Here is a 21916-nt window from a genome sequence, read left to right on the forward strand (position 1 = left end):
TCCAACACAAGTTAGGGACTGGACAACATAACAACAACTATCTCATTCACGAAGGCTCCACCCTCATGACCTAATCACCTCCCAAAGCCCCTACCTCCAAATCCCAGTACATTAGGATTCCCTCCAAATCCCATAACATTAAGGTTAGGCTTTCAACATAAAAAAGGGTAGAGGGGAACATGGGCTTCCCAGGTGGCTCAGTGATGAAGAATCGCCTGCCAATGCAGGAGACACAGGAGACTCAGGTTTGTATCCTGGGTTGGCAAAATCTGTTGGAGGAGGAAATAGCAACCTACTCCAGTATTGGGTTCGATCCCTGGGTCGGGAAGTCCCCTGGAGAAGGAAAAGGCAACCCACTCCAGTACTCTTGCCTAGAAAATCCCATGGACAGAGGAGCCTGGTGTCCATTGGGTCGCAAAGAGTCGAACACGACTGAGCGACTTCACTTTCTTTCCAGTATTCTTGCCTGGGAAAACCCATGGACAGAGGGGACTGATGGTCTACAGTCCATGGAGTCACTAAGAGTCAGACACGATTCAGCAACTGAGCACACAAAGAGGGAAACAGAATTATTCAGTCCAAAGCACACATTTAATTACTTACACTCGAACAAATAAATGAATACAAATGCAAATAAAAAGTGCAACTATTTAGAAAAGATATATTTAAATGAGTGATCAAAATAATTATACTGTGGAAAGAATTTCTATTTGTCAGGAAAACACTAAGGTCTAGAATGACTCAAAAGGCTGCCCAGAAATCTGGCCCTGATAAATTAGTTCTTTCACGCTAATCTGTAATAAAACCAGCAAGTGTTGTACACACACCCATACAAAACATCAGTATAAATGCACACAAATTGGTTTGAGTGTGTGACCTTGTTCAAATAACATTGCAGGTATCATATTTGAAAATATATGCAATTATTTTACAAAGTATAGAGTATACATTCCATACTTTGCTTTTAATAAGCACCATCAACATGGCCTAGGGATAAATTCAAAGATTTAGTTTAATATTTTCCTTGTGGCAAATGCATAAACTTCCTTGTACACTGCCTGAAAGTCTACCTCTTAGCAGGTCTTCCTTATTCTACTCTTGCTTGGGATAGTTAATTCTCCAGAATGATCCATCTAAATACAGATCAGATCATTTTCACTCTTTTGTCCAAATCTCTCAGAGGCATCCCATCACATTTAGAAAAATATTCAAAGCTGTATCTATAGTCTGTCATCAGCCTCTCTGATCTGGCCTCCAGGCTCTCTCTGCACCTCCTTCCCTTGTCTCCCCCTCCATTCAAGCCTCTCTGGCCTTGCTGTTCTCCAGGACGCCAAGCTTCTCTGCCTAGAACATGCACCCCCACAAACTGTCCTGTGACTCCCTCTCCCTCTTCATTCAAGTTCTAATGTCACCTCCCTGGGGAAGCCTGCCTTGACCCCGACTCAAAAATAGTGTCCCGTCCTTCCCACCTCCTTCCTCAACTTGATTTTCTTGCTGATGCTTCTCAAAGCAGGATAGCATCTCAGGGATTTGTTTACTTTTTTATTTTCTGCATTCCCCACCAGAAAAGAAGCTGCTTGTGAGCATGGGTGTTTCATTCACTGCTGTACATCTAGAAGAAGGCCCAGCACATACACTGTGTGTGTGTATGAGTGTGTATCTGTGTGTATGCTCAGTCACCCAGTCAAGTCTGACTCTGTGACCCCAGGCACTATGAAGTGAAGCGAACTGAAAGTCCCTCAGTTGTGCCTGACTCTTTGTGACCCCATGGATTGCACAGTCCATGGAATTCTCCAGGCCAGAATACTAGAGTGGGTAGCGTTTCCCTTCTCCAGGGGATCTGCCCAACCCAGGGATCAAACCCAGTTCTCCCACATTGCAGGAGGATCCTTTACCTGCTGAGCCACAAGGGAAGCCCATGGATTATAGCCCTGATGCCTAATAAATATGTGTTGAATAAAGCAATGAATGAGTGCCTGTGTACACACACAGAGTGAGAATATGGAGAGTGGAAACTCTGTCTTTACATGAAAATGGCCTTGCATCAGAATGGAGTTTTGAAACTCCAAACATCAGGTCCAATCCCTGGATGCCAGTGCACAGGGACTCACAGTGTTCAACACTCCACAACCGATTCTGATTCAGAACCAAAAGCCAAATACCTCTCTCAAAGGCTGAGCTACCTGTTAACTGAAGATCTTCAATTTGAGGGCTCCAAGGCAGAATTGAAGTTGCTGTGCTTCAGTTGCTGGCTCTTGGCTGGAAACAACTTCACCTATACAGTTAATGCCCACAGGCCACAGTCCTGTGGGCCACAATGACCCTATCCCCAGCACTGGAAATAAGAACACTTCTTAACTAACCTGTTTGATTTGTAAAGAAAGGGTGTGCCAACCAAGAATGCAGGTTTCCTTTTCTTTAGAAGCCTACTGAATGTTGTGATTGTCAGGAGCAGAACTTGGGGAGGGAGAAAGGAATAAGAAAAGAGGAATCAAGGCTTGGATAATGAATGGGCATAAGGTAGCAAGACAGGTTATTCCTATCTCGGGAATCTCACTGAGGAGGAAGGGGAGAATAGGATTGAAGCTTTCCTGAGGTGTCTCCAATGGTATAATGCTTGTCTCTCAGGCCCTGAACTCAATGCTTCACACACAATTTTTCCATGAACCATCATGTTACAGGCTGAATGTCTGCATCTCCAAATTCCCCAGGTTGAAACTTTATCCCAGTGTGATAGTACTGGAGGTAGGGTTTGGAGGAGGTGATTAGGTCCTGAAGGTGTAGCCCTCATGAATGAGATTAGTGCCCTTTCTAAAGAGACCTCAGAGAGCTCCCTGCCCTCTTCTCCCAGGTGATGACGCAGCAAGAGGATGAACTTATTGTCCTGACAATTCACAAGCACAGTCGTCTGTTAAAGACCCAGAAAAGGCCTTCAGTAAAGCAATCTGTTGATTCTGTTTTTCCCAGTGTCTTATTTAACCATGGAACACTTTAACCATCACATCCGTTAATGACCCGTGGAACACACTTTAGGAAACATCTTACATGCTTGTATGGAATGTCATGATGAATTAAAACCTCACACGAGAGTGAAAGTATCAGCACCCAGGAGTGGACAGGCTGATATGGAGACCTGGGTTTCTCCTCGAGCAAACATCCATAGAAACCAAAAACAAAAGATAAATTATGTATATCTGTGGCGGATTCATTTTGATATTTGGCAAAACTAATACAATTATGTAAAGTTTAAAAATAAAATAAAATTTAAAAAAAAAGAAAAAAAAAGAATAAACATTAATCTGTCTTCTAAAAAAATTATCATGAACTGCAATTTTTTAAAGTGCTATTTATAATAAACAATTCTGACTTTTGCTCTTCAATCTATGCAGCTGATTTTCTGTAATATAATAGTTCACATGCCACCACACTTTGCAAAAATGACATTTCAGCCTTCTGGGAAGTTGAATTTGGGGAAGGAATATTATAACTTGGGGCAAGACATGTTGTGACTGAGGAAACCAAATGTCATCTTGTCTCCCTGCCAATATCAAGTTATTGCTTAGAACTAGTCGGACACGACTGAAGTGACGCAGCAGCAGCAGCAGCAGCAAACAGAAACTGGAGAAGGTAGCCTAGGACTTCTCCCTGCCCTGTCCCAGCCATCAGAAATCTGTCCTGTACATGATATGGTCCTGTATTTATACAAGAGACCACACAGAATACTGCTGCCACCTGGTTGAACAAAATACATTCTGAATTGCAACAAAAGCTTCAGAAAAGGGTAACTTGAAGTAGCACACATAGTCACCCAACACACAGTGTGGCTTCTAAAAATAAAACCATGTAATTTACATATTTCTATAGCAAGACTTGCTCAAATAGTTCCCTGAACACAGGGAACCATAGGCCATTTAAACTGAAAGGATTGAGTTTTTCAGGTTTTCTCTTTTGAGCAAAGTACACCTTCTTTTTTTAAAACTTTTAATTCAAGAAATAAATTACAATGCAATGCCAAAGCACTATTATCCACAGCAGCAAATTAGAGAGGGCTAATTTGTGGACACAGCCATGCCCTGTTATCTGTACCTTGTCACTTTAATTTAGCACAACCAAAACCTCACCATTTCTTTCGTTTTTACTTCTCCACATAGCAGAATTTTAGCCTTCATGCTGGGTTTCAAAGAGTCCAAATAAAACCAGCACACATTAAGCAAAACAGCCACATAAGACCTGTCCTTTATGTTTGAAGGAAAAGACTTTCAAAGTTCAGGAGGAGGTTTTTTAAAAGGCACTAAGTCTTGGGAAGGTTTTTTAAAGTCTATTTTAAAACATTGAGATTTATTCCCCACCATTCGTTGACATGAATGTGAACAGACACATGTATTTCTTCAAACAGAAGCAATGAAGTTGTTTCTTGAAATCTGCACACAATAATCTGTTGTTAAAACATCTCAGCTATGCAAGAATCTCAAAGAGTCACAAATTATCAAAGTTAAAAGATAAACCTATACTGTCTATCGTGCATTACAGGCAAGAATGATAGATTGGGCTCAGAGCTAGTTTCCAATTCTCAACATCCTGTTCTTACAATAGCGAATACAGCCATCTCTCAACCATAGGAAATAAGATTGTCAAGTTGCAGTAGACCCAAATGCTTCCACCTTCACCTAAGGGCATGCATACAGCATGAAGCATGGGTGCCCCCAGGATCCTTAATTAACTCTCTGGCACACGCAACCCTCAAGAGCGAGAGCTGCTATTTGAGACAAAAATCAATAATCGTAAACAGAAATATACGTTTTCCACACAGCCTCACGGGTGTCACCCAATTTCCAAAACCTCATCATCTTCTTTCCCCATACCACCTTCCTTTCTCACCCCCTGAAATTCAGAGCATATTCCATGGCCCTTTCATCCCCCAAGCAGCAAAGCCTTAAGTATCCGTCACCTGTGCTCTCATTCCATAAATCAGTTGCTTAGAAATATTAGCAACAGTGGATGGCTATGTATCGGCTACCACAGTGACAAGTTGTAAAAATGCACCACGGACGCGAAAATGTCGACTCTTTTGAAACTCAACTGGTAATTGGAATTCAGAGATAGTGCCCCACCATAAATCTGTACTTTGCAGCTGTCACTGGGAGTAAAAAGTCTGTCTTTTGACCGAGCAGGGACCCAAAGCCCATTACAGGGAGCACTTCCTTACACAGCTGTCAGCCTCCAGCCCCTTCGCCACTTGGAGGAGCGGGATCAGTTTCACATCAGTTTCACATCCAGCTATCCCCTCTCCCCGCTTGTCCTGGCCAACTTCACCTAGCAGATGCCTGGCAGAGCTGAAGAGGGTAGAACTCTTTCTATCAAATACGAAATCTGACTAACAGAGGCATAGCTTAGTAAGATACCCCAAGGAACACATTTTTGTTCCTGCTTGTCTCTCCCCGCCACCCCAGCCCCCAGTCCCTGATGCAAGGCCACCTAGGGACAAGGTAAAAGTGAAAGTTATAGGTCCCTAAGCAGACCACAGGGCCTACCTGCTTTGAATACATGTTTCAGGTGATTCTATTTCTAATTCTTTTCACTGGTCCACAGAGTTTGGTACTTACCACAGCCTCTGACCCTTAAAATAAATCAAACAGATGGCAAAAACTGGTGCCAGAATTCACATGGGGCTTTTTGTTTTGTTTGCAAATGGAAACCAAGTCTCTGTTTCTTGAGCCTTGCAGGTGCTCACCACTCCACCCTCCAAGCTATTGTTTCTGTCCACCAGGTGCTAAGGGCCATGAACTCCTCATGAGGCAGCACTTTTAGAGGAGAGGACGATCTGGTTGCCAACATCTGCCACAGAGCACAGATGGCCAGGCTAGGACTCAACAGCCAACCTGGTGACCATGTAGACACCCCAACTGAACACGTGGTTCAATGTCCACAGTGTAGAGACACAAATCAGGCATGTTCCAGAAAAGAAGTACTTATCCTTTATAAAGGCATTTGTATGAAAGGTCTTATCATGGTATGGGCAAAGGAGTAAACAAAATATAAAATTACACTAAATTGAGGAACCTGAAGTTGGACCAGGATGGGCTGGTCCATGTATATATGTGTGCTTCCTTTATAAAAATCAAAACAACCTTCTAAGCTTTATTTGGGGAATACAGGGTCCATGCCTAAGAACTCCTGTGGTCTTCATCACTCACAGAAGTATTCAGACCCTGTCGGCTCATCTCTCACCAATGAGCCACACAGAACCATTGCTGCTGGGCTGCAGGTAGACGTACTTGCATGCCAGGTTTCCAGTTTGCAGCACCTCTTCAAAAACAGATTCTAGCACTAAGAGCCTCAAGGTTTGGGTAACTGCAGTAACACTCACTAGAAAACAACCAGCTTTTTTACATAAGGAGCCATTTGGGACCACAGGTTCCAGGGCTAAGTACCTGGGGGCCTTGAAGTGCTTGGCCACCAGTGTGAGAAAGAACAACAAACCCTCCAGGGGAGAGGGGATTGAAGCAGCAGAGCTCTGAGGCGTGGGGGCTCACCCCTAGAGAGGCAGCATTACTCAGTTATAGAAAGTGAATTATCATCTTCATGCACAGACAACAAGCCCTCAATGGACTTTGTGCCAAGGAGCCGAATTCCTTTGGTTCACAGTAGTGGGGGCACACTGGTCTCAACAGGGAAAAAAATACCCATTGGGACTAAATCTCTAAAAGAAAGTCTGCAACTGGGGAAGTTAAATAGAAGACAGTAAGATATTCCAAGAACGTAAGCCTCTTTGAAAAAAAAAAAAAAGCTTTCCTTCCTTTTACATGGCTTAAAAAAATAAATAACAGAAAAGAGGGAAGTTGCTACTCTACAGTCTCTCTCTAACCCAAGTTCCCATGTGGCCAGTGGCAGAAAAAAAAAAAAAAGATCTCTAAGGAAACTGAATAAAGTGGTAAATGTTCCTGAGAGTGAACGTATAAAATCAACCCAGAAGGAAGTCACACAGAATCACACACAAGCAAAGGCATTCAGGGGTCTTCAAACTGCCTGAGGCTATTTCAGTATCTAAAGAAAGAACACAAGCAGAGAGGTGGCCAACCATGAAAGCAGACCCAAACTGAAGTTTGGGAGGCCACCCCAGCTGTACCCAAGGCAGGGCAAGCCCCACCCCAGAGTCACGCCTCCACGTAGCATTACCAGGTGCGAGGCTCCCACGCAGAATGCAGGAACCAGGCTGCCCCGGACCGGATGCCTCTGGACCTTCTGATCACACTGGCCAGCTCCTCGCTCTGTGCGTCCTTATTTACCAAGCAGTCTCCTGACTGCACCTGGCTTCCTCCTTGAAGATTTCCTACAGGGAGGAAATCTGCTAGTCAAAGAGTGCCAGTGGCCTTGAGTACATTTCCCACATTCAGTCATCAAATTGGCATCTCTCTCCCCAGTCCCCAGAAACTTGCTAATTGCACCTGTCCCTGGGAGGTAGCTCTACTCTTCTGGAGCTGACAGTCTTTCTTCTGAGTCTGTTTTCACCCGCTGAGAGCTATTGAGATGCAGGCTTGTTCCTAGCTATGCCCTAGGCTTCACCACCTCTTCACCCCTAAATCTTCTCAAGGAAAACCAGGACCCCTCTTCCCCACATTTCCATCAGCATATAATGCAAATCTCATCAGGACAATTCATCTGTGGAAAGAAAGTCCAAGTTTGTTTATTAACATTTTTCTTTAAAAAACTTGTTTTTAATTTTCAAGCAATCTCAAAGTTACAAAAAAAAAAAGGCAACTAAAGTACAAAAAGCTTGCTTCCTTTCTGAAACACTTGAAAATAACTTGCCAAACAGAAGCCCATCACTCAATAACATTTCAGTGTGCATTTCCTACAACAGTGACATTCTCCTCCACAACCACAACAAAACCATCAATATCAGGAAATGAACATTTAATACACGCTGCATTTGCTCCTGGACACTATTCAAATTTTACCCAATGTTCCAGTGTTGTACTTTATAGCAAAGGGAGTCAGTTCATTCAGAATCACACAGTGCTTTTAAGCTGTTGTGCCTCTTTATGTGTGTGTGTGTGTTTATGCATGCTAAGTCACTTCAGTCATGTTTGACTCTTTGCGACGACGCTATGGACTGCAGCCTACCAGGCTCCTCTGTTCACGGGGATTCTCCAGGCAAGAATACTGGAGTGAGCTGCCATTCCGTTCTCCAGGGGACCTTCCCAGCCCAGATCGAACCTGTGTCTCCTGCATCTCATGCATTGGCGGGTAGATTCTTTATCACTGCGCCACCTGGAAAGCCCATTATATCCTTTAGCCTCCTTTATTCTAAAACATTATACTCAGTCTTTCCCTGATTTTTCTGACCTTGACGGTTTTTAAGATCACAGGCTGTTTATTTTGGATAAAGTCCCTCAATCTGGCTTTGTCTGATGCTTCCTCTGATTAAATTCAGGTTGTGGATTTCTGGCAGAAAATCATGGAAAAGTGATGCTACATCCTTTCCCTTGAATGTTATCAGGTGATCCATGATTTTGAACTGTCCCGTTGCTGGTTATGTTCACTTTTTTCCCTGGTTTGTGTGTGTGTGTGGTGTTCAAATCCCCACAAGTCCACGAAGATTGGCCTATCTAACCCAAAGACAGGCTGAGCAAGTGAGGGCCCAGGAGTACCTCGGTTTGTATTTGGTTGGCCAAAAAGTTCATTCAGATTTTTTTCTGTTACATTGTATGGGGAAACCCAAACAAACTTTTGGGCCAACTCTATATCTTCTCTGCCCTCTATCACAAACAGTGCTCCACTGCTCTGCCTCCCCCTTGTAGGGAACAGTAGTGATGGCAAAGAAAGCAGATTTATAGAGATGGATTTACAGAAACGAGACATACAGAAAAGGAAAGAAGAGAGATGAGATGCTTTTGTGGGCAAATAACAGAATTCCTTAGGTCCTACTCACACAATTTTTCCCTACAAGTAAGTTGCATTCACTTCCTCAAGCAAAAAAGGTCCCCCTTCACTTATTCATTCACTCAATCTACAAAGAAATATATGGAGAGCCTCTCTGTTAGGCATGGGGACACCGATACACAGAGGACACCACCCTGCCCTGAAGGACAGAATGGTTATTTACAGAAATACCATAAACAACTACAGTGAGTTATTGAGGAGAACCTACTTCAGGTTCACAGGAAAGCAATCCAGCATGGAGACTGGCTAGCTCAACACAGGCTGGCGTGTTCTGCTGAAAGCAGGTGTAAACAGATCCCAGGTCAGCCTGAGAGCAAAGCTGAGCTGCAGGAGACGACAGATTGGAGAAAGAGGTAGACAGGGACTGGGTCAGAAAGACCTTGGTAGGTTTAGCAAAAGTCTTCATTACTCATCCGTTAAGCCATGAAGAACCACTGAAGGATCTGAAGCCCAGTGGCAAAATCATGCAGATACTTTTACAACAATCTGAGGAACTATGTACAAAGAGGAAGAAGGGGAAACGGAAGGGAAGCTAAGTACACAGAATATATTGAGGAGAAAATTGCAGTCATCAGCCGGACCAGAGGCTGATGAGGGTTAATATGGGGCAGCAACAATGAGGAGGAAACAGGGACCAGATTCCATGGAAACACAGGATGCAATATCCAAGGGATTTTGCAGGAGCATGAGAAGCAGGAGATCAAGACATATCAGAAGTGCCTGGGGGCTTCTGGATTAAGTGGATATGAGTAGGGTGCTTTTAATCAGAATCCAGACTATAACAACAATAGATGTTGCTAATGACACTTCCAGACACAAAACCAATTTCCCAAACTCTTAAATCTGGTATCCTAGTGAATTTATACTCATCTGGGTTGGTAGAGGATTTCAAGGACTGTTTGCTGCTACGGATAGATACCACAGCATGCTGAGTTTCAGCCCCGGTATTTTAATTACATTTGAGTTCCTAACATTACCTACTGCTGTGATTATTGTGGGCATAGCTGGGAGTGATTGTACAGTAAGAGAAAGAGTGAGAGAGACATTTAAGACTTGTTCATCCTTGCCTCACTCACTGCCACCTACCACTTACACTTCCCTAATCATTTTCAGAAATGTTGGAGTTGAAGAAGCCTATTATTGACTTAATGACACAGCACACTTCTCATACATTTTTAAGTAATATGAATTATAACCAATTTTGTTTTGAGAACTTTAAGAGGTAGATCATGGCATCCAGTCCCATCACTTCATGGCAAATAGAAGGGGAAGCAATGGAAACAGTGACGACTTTATTTCACGGGTTTTCAAAATCACTGCAGATGGTGACTACAGCCATGAAATTAAAAGACGCTTGCTCCTTTGAAGAAAAGTTATGACAAGCTTAGACAACATATAAAAAGCAGATACATTACTTTGCCAACAAAGGTCCATATAGTCAAAGCTGTGTTTTTCCAGTAGTCATGTATGAATGTAAGCTGGACCATAAAGAAGGCTGAACGTCAAAGAATTGATGTTTTTGAACTGTGGTGTTGGAGAAGACTCTTGAGAGTCCCTTGGACTACAAGGAGATCAAACCAGTCTATCCTAGAGGAAATCAATACTGAATACTCATTGGAAGTCCTGATGCTGAAGCTGAAGCTCCAATACTCTGACCACCTGATGTGAAGAACTGACTCATTAGAAAAGATCCTGATGCTGGAAGATTGAAGATTGAAGGCAGGAAAAGAATGGGATGACAGAGAATGAGATGGTTGGATGGCATCACTGACTCAATGCACATGAGTTTGAGCAAGCCCCAGGAGATGGTTGATGATAGACAGGAAAACCTAGTGTGCTGGAGTCCATTGGGTCACAAAGAGTTGGACACGACTAAGCGACTGAACAGCAACAACAATAGGAGAAAAACTGAAAACACCCTACAATGCTCAAAAGCTAAGCTTAGGAACTGTACATTTACATGGTGAAAGATGAAAACTCTATGTTTGGCTGAAATCTAGAGGCAATTATGGTTCTTCTCCTCTCCCAACATTTTGTTTGTCCTGCTAATGTAAAGCAAACACCTCTGCTATATCTTATTTTAAACTACTTCTCTCTATACACCCAAAAAGCAAATATTCAGGTCTGAGGTAAGAGATGGGGACTTTCCAAGTACAAATCCATGCAATGAGTCAAAATAATTGCACAGACCTTTTACACACATTGTTTTTGATTTAAAAAACAAAAAACCCAACAGTATCATAGCTTTTCTGTAGGCAGTCTCAGCTCTTTTTCCTTTACTTATTTCTTCCTTTTATCTATATTCTTTGGTGCACAGTATTGGGTCACCCTCAGCCACACCTTGCCATCACTCACCTTGGTGAGAAGCATTTGAGTTTTCTGGGCAACACAGTGAAGTATATATAATCAGCAGTGGACCTTGATTCATATAAACCTGAGCTGATCTGGTGCCTCCACATTACACCCTGTCTACCCTAAACTAAGTCACTTGAACACTCTTAAGCCTGTTTTCCTAAGCACAGTGATGATAATGATAAGCTCACCTAAGAAGATTTATGTGAATATTAAATCACAATGCATGAAACAAAGATTCTCTCCTTGCCAAACTTTGGTCAGGCTCCCCCGAGCCCTCTGCTTCCGTCTCTGTCCTTGTAGAACCCAGTTTTAATAAGAATTCTGCTAAATTAGTTCAGAAAGAATTCTTACTATCTGATCAAATTCCTCATCCTCCAGTTGAACCGTGATCACCCTGGCCTGCCTTTAGCCAGAATCCTGTCAATGCTTGCTTGGTTTAGCAAGAATCCCATATTCTCAGCTTTCCCCCTTAGTGACTTTCCTTCTACTGTCCATTCCCCAGCCCTGCTGCACACGTGCATGCTCAGTCATGTCGACTCTTTGAGAACCCATGTACTGCAGCCTGCCATGCTCCTCTGCCCATGGGATTTTCCTTGCAAAAATACTGGAGTCGGTTGCCATGTCCTTCTCCAGGGAATACTCCTGACCTGGGAATCGAACCCATGTTTCTTGTATTTCCAGCGTTGCAAGCATATCCTTTACCCTCTGAGCCACCTGGGAAGTTCCCCCAACCCTGTTCCTCGGCTATAAATCTCCACTGTCCCTTGTTGCATTTGGTTGGAATTGAGCCTACTTCTTTACTGAGGCCTATTTTCCCCCTATTGCAATGGTTCCTGAGTAAAATTAGTTTCACAGCTTTAACTACCATCCAGTTCTGGTTTTACTGTGAAATGGGTGAAAGACTCTAACATTGTTCCTAGTGTAAACAAATTCCAAAATGTTATAAAATGACCCTTGTAAAATACTTACATATTAAAGATGCATTTAATTCCATGAGAAAACCAACAGAACAGAAATATTGTTTCAAAGGATTATAGGAGAAGATAAATATTTATATATAGTCACTGAAAGAAAGAATGCTGAAATTAGGTTGTTAAAGTAGATACAAACTTTGTTTAATGCCTTGCAGGGCATCAAAATTATACTTTTGGATTATCTTTTCTAATGAAAAAGAATCATTTGCATTGCACCATTTTCTGTAGGTATTCATCTACCCTTATAGACTTGTAAAATATTTTAACCAACAGTAAATAGTAAATCTAAGAAAAGCAAAGAAAGGCACACAGGCCTAGAGAATTAGCTAATCCTTGGGTAGGGATTATGTAATTCAGTATGACTTTGAAAGGACACAGAATCATCCTTTTGCCTGTTTCCACGTTTCAGGTATATACATATATTATTTATTTTTCTTTTTTTTGTTCAGTCACTCAGTCCTGTCTGACTCTTTGCAACCCCATGGACTGCAGCCAGGGGTCTGCAGAGTATATACATATATATGTATATACCTTCTACACTAGAACATCACAAGTGTTCAATGTATTAGCCAGAAACTATTTTGAGAAAACTATATAGGAAATCCTATAGGACTCAAGTGCTGGAGAAGTCTCCTGAAAGTCCTTTGGATAGCAAGGGGATCAAACCAGTTAATCTTATGGGAGATCAACCCTGAATATCCACTGGAAGGACTGATGCTGAAGTTGAAGCTCCAGTATTTTGGTCATCTAATGCGTACAGACAACTCGTTGGAAAAGTCCTTGATGCTAGGAAAGATCGAGGGCAGAAGGAAAGAGGGCATCAGAGGATGAGATGGCTGGATGGCATCACCGAAGTAATGGACGTGAACTTGGGCAAAACTTTGGGAGGTGGTGAGGGACAGGGAGTCTTGGCGTGCTGCAGTCCCTGGGGTTGCAAAGAGTTGGAGAGGGTGACTGAACAACAACAGAAGAAGTAATAAGAGGAAAGTTCATAGCATCAAATGATCTCATTAAATAAGAAACAAAAGGAGAATAAAAATGACTGCATCATGTTATGAAGGAATATTTGTCTAAATCTGATAATATAACCCTAAGACAGAATGGTATAGACTGAAGATAGGGATTTTCATGAGAAAGAAACAAACTGGGTAGAAATATAAAATTAGTCATACTCTAACCATAATGATGGAGAAGGCAATGGCACCCCACTCCAGTACTCTTGCCTGGAAAATCCTATGGACGGAGGAGCCTGGTAGGCTGCAGACCATGGGGAAGCGAAGAGTCGGACAAGACTGAGCGACTTCACTTTCACTTTTCCCTTTCATGCATTGGAGAAGGAAATGGCAACCCACTCCAGTGTTCTTGCCTGGAGAATCCCAGGGACCGGGGAGCCTGGTGGGCCGCCGTTTATAGCGTCGCAGAGTTGGACACAACTGAAGCGACTTAGCAGCAGCAGCAGTAACCATAATGAACAGAGTAGAATCTCTGCAAAATGTATAGCCAACTGAATTTTATTTAACTTACTTATATGTTAAAACAAGACTCAAGGGAAACTCTAGATGCTTTTTTATAATTTTTTTTTTAACTTTTTGGAAAATTTTTATTTCTTTTTTTTTTTAATTTTATTTTATTTTTAAACTTTACATAATTGTATTAGTTTTGCCAAATATCAAAATGAATCCGCCACAGGTATACATGTGTTCCCCATTCTGAACCCTCCTTCCTCCTCCCTCCGCATACCATCCCTCTGGGTCGTCCCAGTTATAGTATAAAATTTCTTAATTTCATTTCTTCTTTCTCTTTCTATCCCTTTGGATAGCAATGCTTAAAATACTTGATGCTCGAAATAGGAAGATTCGATTCAGTTATCAAAGATTAAGAAAGTTGAAGGGTGATTCATGTCGATGTATGGCAGAAACCAACACAGTATTGTAAAGCAATTATCCTCCAATTAAAAATAAATACCAGAATACTTCTTCTTCTGAAAACCCTATAATTAAACTTTAACAAAAATTATTACGAAGGAAAAAAAAAGAAAGTTGAAGGAAGGTTCAAGCTCAGCTTTGAAACAATATTTGAGGAATATGTCTTCCCTGGTGGCTCAGATGATAAAGAATCCTCCTGCAATGCAGCAGACCCAGGTTCAGTCCCTGGGTTTGGAAGATCCCCTGGAGAAGGAAGTGGCCACTCACTCCAGTATTCTTGCCTGGATAATCCCATGGAAAGAGGAGCCTGATGAGTTACAGCCCATTGGGTTACAAAGAGCGGGACATGATTGAGTGACTAACACTTGAGGAATACATAGGGTAAAAGTAATGGTTATAAAAGATATCTGTAAGACAGTCTCATTTGGTAGCACAGGTACACCAACAGGGTTATGAACAGCATGATTGTGAAAACAGAGTTGGAATCTGCACATCCATTTACCAGTGATTTTCCTGTAGGCAGCCCACATCACCTCTCTGAACATCAACTGTCTCATCAACATGGCCAATAATATACATTTCATTAAGACTCCTTTGAGCATTAAATGAGCTCACGTCACACAAACTCCAGTCTAGTCCTTGACACATGGTAGACACCAGAGAATAAGTACTACCTTTTTATGCCCCCAGGGTCATTTTTTTTTGGAGGAGGGATGTCTAAATACATGAAAAGCAGTAAAGGACTTTTGAACTGTATTCTAAGTAACCTAGAAAGTAAGGAGGTTTATTTTTTTATTTTTATTTTCCCTTCCTATCTCCAGGACTTTCAAGTTTCTTTCACAGGAAAATCCAATCTATATATTAATTTTAAAGTTTTTAATTAACCACGACACACTCTTTCTTCTGAAGCCCTGTTTGCTGCTTAATTCAAGTAACAGGATAAGAAAACTCAGATGGCAACCAAAAAGGGACTGATTTCACCAACCTTTTTTATCTTTCTGCTTTGTTTCCATTATTTTATTTACCTCGTGACATATGATTCCTGGACCCTTGAAACAAATGAAAACTTTTCTAAGTAAGGAAGCCAAAAGGGGAAAAGTTTCCTCCCCCAGGGAAACAAGAAAGAAGGGCAAGAAATCAGAAGATAGCACGGGCTCTGGTGTATCGCTGCTATTGTCACATCACGGTCTTCCAGCCTCACGTTCACGCATAAATCCCTCCTGGAAAATGACAGAAAGGATGATCTTAAAGGAGACACACTGATACTTCTTGGACTCAGTCCCCCGAAAGATGTGATAAACAGGTCTGTGCCCTCTGTGTGTGTCCCTTGATCACCACCTCCATCCTCAACCCAGAGGCACAGCGGGGGGCTTCCTTCAAGAGTTCCTATTGCATTCCTGGGCTCCTTTCTGGGAAGCATCACACTCAGCTTAAGATTCTGACCTCCTAAGAGAATCATCCCCACCTTGCAAGCATATTCTAACCCAGTGCCAATTTGAGATACATTGGATCACTAGAGAGAGCTGGTCCAAACACAGCTTCATTAATGCTGATACTTAATGTGTCAAGGAGCAGCCCCCTCACATAAATCCTCATCAATCCAACAACTGCTGGCCAGACATGTGCCCCTGAGACTCTCCAGCCTGGACATCACATTCTGCCACTTGGCTGGACAGAATTCTTCAGTCCCCAGCTGGTTTATTCCCTCCCATCTGCAACCCAACTCCATCCAAGAAGCACATCCATCCAGGTTCAGGCCCCTCCTCCATCTGCCTTGCCTCAATGTCATTACCCACCGGGCTCTGCCAGGACAGGACAAGGAGGGCTGGGAGCACACCCTTGATTCAACTCACTGAGCAAACTCCTGGGGGGAAGAAGGGTGGGAGGAAAATTATTTTCTTCCAAGACTTGGGGAAATAGAGCGTCAGGCAATTTTGATCTAAATGTCACAATGTGCCAGCCCATCATATCCTCTACTTCAGCCTAGTCCAGATAGAAAGAGAACCCAAGTACTCTGACTGTAAGCCACTGTGAAACTGTGTGGGAAAAGAGGAAAGACTGAACTTTTTATCTTTTCCTTCCAGTAGACAGACATCCACCATCCTTTTGGACAAGGCATGGCACTGTGCTATACATAAAAGGAATAAGCTGAGTGACTGCTTCCACAGAGGCCAGAAACCCTATTATCTGAAGTTTCTTGTAGTACCATTACTCCAACATCTTGAGCAGATTTTCACACGTCCTTTAAAGGACCCATTTCCTCTAAAATTCTCAATCTTCAATTTGCTGTGACTTCCCTGGTGATGTTAGTGGTGAAGAACCTGCCTGCCAGTGCAGGAGACATGAGACATGGGTTCGATCCCTAGGTTGGGAAGATCCCCTGAAGGAGGGCATGGCAATCCACTCCAGTATTCTTGTCTGGAGAATCTCATGAACAGAGGAGCTGATGGGCTACAGTCCATGGGGTCGCACAGAGTCAGACACAACTGAAGCGACTTAGCAGGAGCAGTGGCAAAATGGGGAAAATACTGTACTCCCACTGCAGGTATTGGCATAAACTCTCTTTCCCCTAGGGTTGATGTGAAGATTAAATATTTAAAATATGCAAATTATCTGACCCAAAAGAGTATTCCAAAAATTGATCCTTCTCTCTTTTCCCTGCATTTATGTGAGATATGCCAATTAACTGCAAAAGGGTAGAGGAACTGACTTAGTGGCAAATGTTCAGGCTTCTGGGAAGACAACAGCTCCAGCTCTGCCATTTCTACTGCAAAATGTAATAACCTCTGCTTTGAAGGGAGTTATGCATCATAATGAGATGATACAGGACTGTGTAGAACATCAGATGGCATATGCTCACTTAGAACTGAGGCCCTTTGTCTTGCACACAGCAGGGTTCCTCTGTCTAAACTCTGAACCAATAAGACCTGAAAAGCAACACGCAGCCCAGGATCAGGGGGGGCATTCCTGGATGGAATCAGCATCAGCATGCTGTCCATTTATCACAAAGTACTGTGCAAACTACGAAGCCACTGGAATTATTAAAAAAAAAAAAAAAGTCAGCTTCACTTAGCAGTCAATTCATCAATTTGTCCTTAGGGAGCACAGACCTAGTTTGTTTGTTAGGTTGTTTTCCTTTTCTTCTGCCAGTTTCTTTGAGAAACGGGGCTTCCCTGGTGGCTCAGCTGGTAAAGATTCTGCCTGCAATGTGGGAGACTTGGGGACCTGGGTTCGATTCCATTGAGAAATAATTGACAATTTAAGGTGTACAGCATAATGGTTTGACTTATATACATCATGAAGTAAGTTTAGTGAACATCCATCATCTCATATAAGATACACAATTAAAGAAATGGAAAAAAATTGCTTTCCTTGTAATAAGAACTCAGGATTTATCCTCTTAACCTTCATATATAACATATGGTGGTACATATGGTGGTGTGAATTACGTTCACCATGTTGTACATTACATCCCTAGTACTTCCTTATGCTTCATTGAAAGTGAAAGTCGCTCAGTCATGTTAGACTCTTTGCAACCCCATGGACTGTAGCCCATCAGCTACAGTGGGAAGCCCAAGAATACTGGACTGGGTAGCCTATCCTTTCTCCAGTGGATCTTTCCAACCCAGGAGTCGAACTGGGGTCTCCTGCATTGCAAGCAGATTCTTTACCAACTGAGCTATCAGGGAAGTCCTTACTTACTTACTTCCTTACTTAAGTACTTACTTATCTAAAAACTGGAAGTTTTGACTACCTTCATCCAATTCCCACTTCCCCCATGCCTCACCTTTGGTAACCACAAAGCTGATCTCTTTTTTTGTGTGTGAATTTGTTTGCTTGTTTTTGACGTATAATTGATCTACAATACTATGCTAGTTCTTGTTATACAAAATAGTGATTTGATATTTCTGTACATTTCAAAATTATCACCACAAATCTATTACTATTGATAGTAAATCTATTTGATCTGTCACCATACCAAGATACAATTATTGACTGCATTCCCCATACTATACATTTCATACCCCTGACTCACTTATTTTGCAACTGAAAGTTTGTACCTCTTAATCTCCCTCACCTATTTCTCTCCTGCCTCCGTCCCCTCTGGCAACCACCTGTTCATTCTCTGTATCTATGACTTTGTTCCTATCTTGCTATATTTGCTCATTTGTTTGTGTTTTTTAGATTCCACAGTCAGTGAAACTACGTAGTATTTGTCTTACTCTGTGTAACTTATTTCACTTAGCATAAATACCCTCTAAGACCATTCATGTTGTAGCAAATGGCAAGATTTTATACTTTTTAATGGCTGAGTAATATTCCGTGTGTGTGTGTGTGTGTGTGTGTGTGTGTGTGTACAGTAGTTCTGTTTTTAATATTTTGAGAAATCTCCATACTGTTTTCCATACTGGCTGCACCAATGTACATTTCAGCCAGTGTACATGAGGGGGCCCTTTTCTCCACATGCTCACCAACACTTCTTATTTGTCTCTTTTTATAACAGCCATTCCAACAGGTACTAGGTGATATCTCACTGTGGTTCTGGTTTGCATTTCCCTACTCTTTCCTGGAGCATCCCCATGGACAGACGAGCCTGGCAGGCTACAGTTCAGGGGTCACCAAGACTCAGACATGACTGAGCGACTAAGCACAGCACAATGATTAGTAATGTTGAGCATCTTTTCATGTGCCTGCATGTCCTCTTTGGAAAAACGTCTATTAAAATCCTCTGCTCATTTTTTAAACACAGACCTATTTGTGGTTTTTTTAAATATATACTCTTTTCCTAAAATTTCATAAAATCACTTCAGGGGATAAATATTAATTACAAAGCATTTTAACTGAAATAATTTTAAAAGCCCACAACATTTTTCACTATAAATGAAATAGCTACATCAAAGGTAAAATCTCCATCTGAAAAGCCCCCCCAATTTCACATAAATATGGAAAAGAGTTCAAAAAGGATAGGAGAGAACACAAAACTATCCTTTTCAATTACAGGGACATTTGATTAATTTTGCTTGAAAAGATCAAGGAAGATCAAATTTTCACCTTTTAGGGGTAACACTCAGGCTGTTGACTACTGTTTTATCTTCTACCTCCAAATGCATCTCCTTGTCAAGGAAGAAGTAAGATTTAAACCACTTTACAAATGGCAAAGTCCTCCTCCTTTAGGACAGAGGACAAAAATCTATGCACAACATGTGCATCTGGTAAAATTTTCAAGGCAAAAATCCTAAGAATTTTATGAAACACTGAGGAGGAGACTGATAGCTTTGTCTTACTTTGGTCCAAAACTTTGACTCTCAGAACTGAAACATTCACCATCATCTAATCCAGACTGCTTTCATCCTTAATTTTAGCTGTAGAAGCCTTATCCAAAGGAAACCCTTCAGCAGCCCTAATCTGTGAGGAAGCTGGAAGAGTGCTTATCAAGGAAGAAGTGGGAGGCCAGAGCCTGGCTCACTCTCCCCGCCCCCCCACACTCCCTCTACAGGGACCTCTAAGCTCATCTTCAGACAGTCTGGGCTCAAGGAAACATAGTTTGAAAGTAATTGATACCACATATCATATCACAGATTAATGAGGATGCTAAGGCCAAAAAAGGGACAAGTAGCTCCTACAATAGTCCCCGCGATAAATGAGGGCTGGTCAAACACTCAAGGGGCTCAGAAAAGCCACTTCCTGGCCTCTGTGCAGCTACAATGACTAAATGACCCATGTGAGCCCCAAAAAAAGACATCAGAGGAAATCTGCTAAAGGTCATTTTTCTAATACAAGAGACAAAGGGAGAGGAGAACTGCTCGTGTTTCCCCTTCCTCTTTCTTTCTGCTACGGCTGTGAGGTCATAGTGCCTGGTGCTACAGCAGCCATCTTGAGACAATGAAGCATGAAAAAAAGACAAAAGGCCAACATATTCATTATGGTTGAGCAGAAGAAAAGATCTTGGGTCCCTGATGATTCCCCTCAGCTACTTGATGAATCTGAAGCCACCTGGCCCTGACTTCTGGTTAAGTAAGTCATAAATGTCCTTACAGTAAGAGACTCTTGGCCAGGTCTTCAATTACTGTATTCTACCTAATATAAACGCTTCTCCAGATATTTCAGAATCAAGTGTACTACACATTAAGCAGCACCTACATTTCCCCACAAATTATCTCTAAGCTCTGCTCCCAAACTAAAGTCATGTGGAAAGTTCAAAGCAAGGAGAGAAGGTACAGTCAACCTGGAAGACAGTCTGGCATCTTCTTACAAAGCCAAACTCTTAGTCTATACCATAGAACCCAGCAACTGTGCTGGAATATCAAAGCATAACATAATGCGGATGACTCTTAAATGCATATTTCTAAGTGAAAGGAGTCAGTGTGAAAAGGCTATAGACAGTTTGATTTCAACTACATAACATTCTGGAAAGGCAAAACTATAGGAACAGTAAAAAGATCAGAAGGTGTGTAGCTGTCAGGGGTCGGGAGGATGGGGATGCAGGTAGAAGGGACGGGAGAGCAGAGTGATGAACAGAGAGAGCACAGGAGATTTTCAGGGCAGTGAAACTATTTTGTATGCTATTATAATGCTGGCTACATGATATATGCAGTTGTCAAAACCCATAGAATGTACAACACAAAGAGAGAACCTTAATGTAAACTGCAGACATTAATGGATATTAATGTATCAATATTGGTTCATTAATTTTAAAAGATGTAAGATGTTGCTAGTAGGGAAAACTGTGTGCAGAAAAGGGAAGTATATTGGAACTCTCTGTACTATCTGCTCATTTTTTTCTGTTAAATCTAAAACTGTTCTAAAAAACAAAGTCTATTAATAGAAAAAAAGGAAAAGGAAAGAGGGAACTACTAGGAGAGGGGAACAATTCCCAAAATTATGTTTTTTGGTTTCTGTTTTTTTTTTTCTCAAATCAGTACAGAAATTCATCCAATTTAAGGAGTGTGTGGGAAGGTTTGAATGAGCATCTTCCATCCTCACTGGTCTACAAAATACCTCTCTCCCTTCCACCAAGACCCATCTCTGAACTTGACCCTGGGTGGCTCCTCCCCTTCACCTTCACTTCACTCCAACGAGTGCACTTTACTGCCCATCTGCTCTGTCAGCTTTCCAGGGCATCCCTAGGGTCCTCAGCTTATTTTTACTTCTGATAATGATATCTGTGGAAAAGGAGGCATCCTTCAAATGTGTCTCCACATTAATGGAAGTAACATCCTAGTAAATAATAGATAAATTCCCTGGGGCCCTTCAGGTTGTTTACATTAGGGTTATCTCATACCCAAACACTGTCCAACCACTCCCCAACTGCAGCACCTTGAATTCCAATCAGTGTTGAGATCTAGCTTCTCTGTGGAAAGGTAAGTAAGGATTCTGAATTCAGCACAAATAGAAGGAGGTCTCATACTCCAGTCCCAAAAGTTTCCTAGATCTTTTTTTTTTCTTCCCATAGTTTTCTATGGCATCTCAAAGGCTGGTTTAAAAGTTCAGTACTAAAGAGACTGAGGCTGTGGCTGGATAATTGTTTTGATGAAAAAACAAAATATTTATTAAAAAAAAATCAGCTATTGGCTCAGATTTCTTCCCTGTTTTTCTGCCTTTTTCATCTTTTCTGAATAAAATGCAAATGGGCACATGATCAGGAGTCCTCCCTAAAAGTGTGGACACTATGAAATTGGCCCCAGAAGGAGGCATTTGCTGAGCAAGCATTCCCTGGGG

General features: G+C 41.9%; 1 protein-coding gene across 4 annotated transcripts in view; it reads right to left on the minus strand.

Annotated features, from left to right (window-relative positions):
• The window catches only part of ELMO1 (engulfment and cell motility 1), a 585429-nt gene that overhangs the window by 512571 nt on the left and 50942 nt on the right, over positions 1–21916 (minus strand). For 2 of the 4 annotated variants that reach the window (XM_070369538.1, XM_070369537.1), the window contains exon 2: positions 7177–7330. The exons of the other annotated variants lie outside the window; for them this stretch is intronic. The gene's annotated coding sequence lies outside the window, so the exon portion shown is untranslated. The remainder of the gene's footprint in view (positions 1–7176; positions 7331–21916) is intronic. 4 annotated transcript variants of the gene reach the window in all.

The sequence above is a fragment of the Bos mutus genome, chromosome 4, assembly GCF_027580195.1.
Source record: "Bos mutus isolate GX-2022 chromosome 4, NWIPB_WYAK_1.1, whole genome shotgun sequence".
Lineage (NCBI taxonomy): Eukaryota > Metazoa > Chordata > Mammalia > Artiodactyla > Bovidae > Bos > Bos mutus.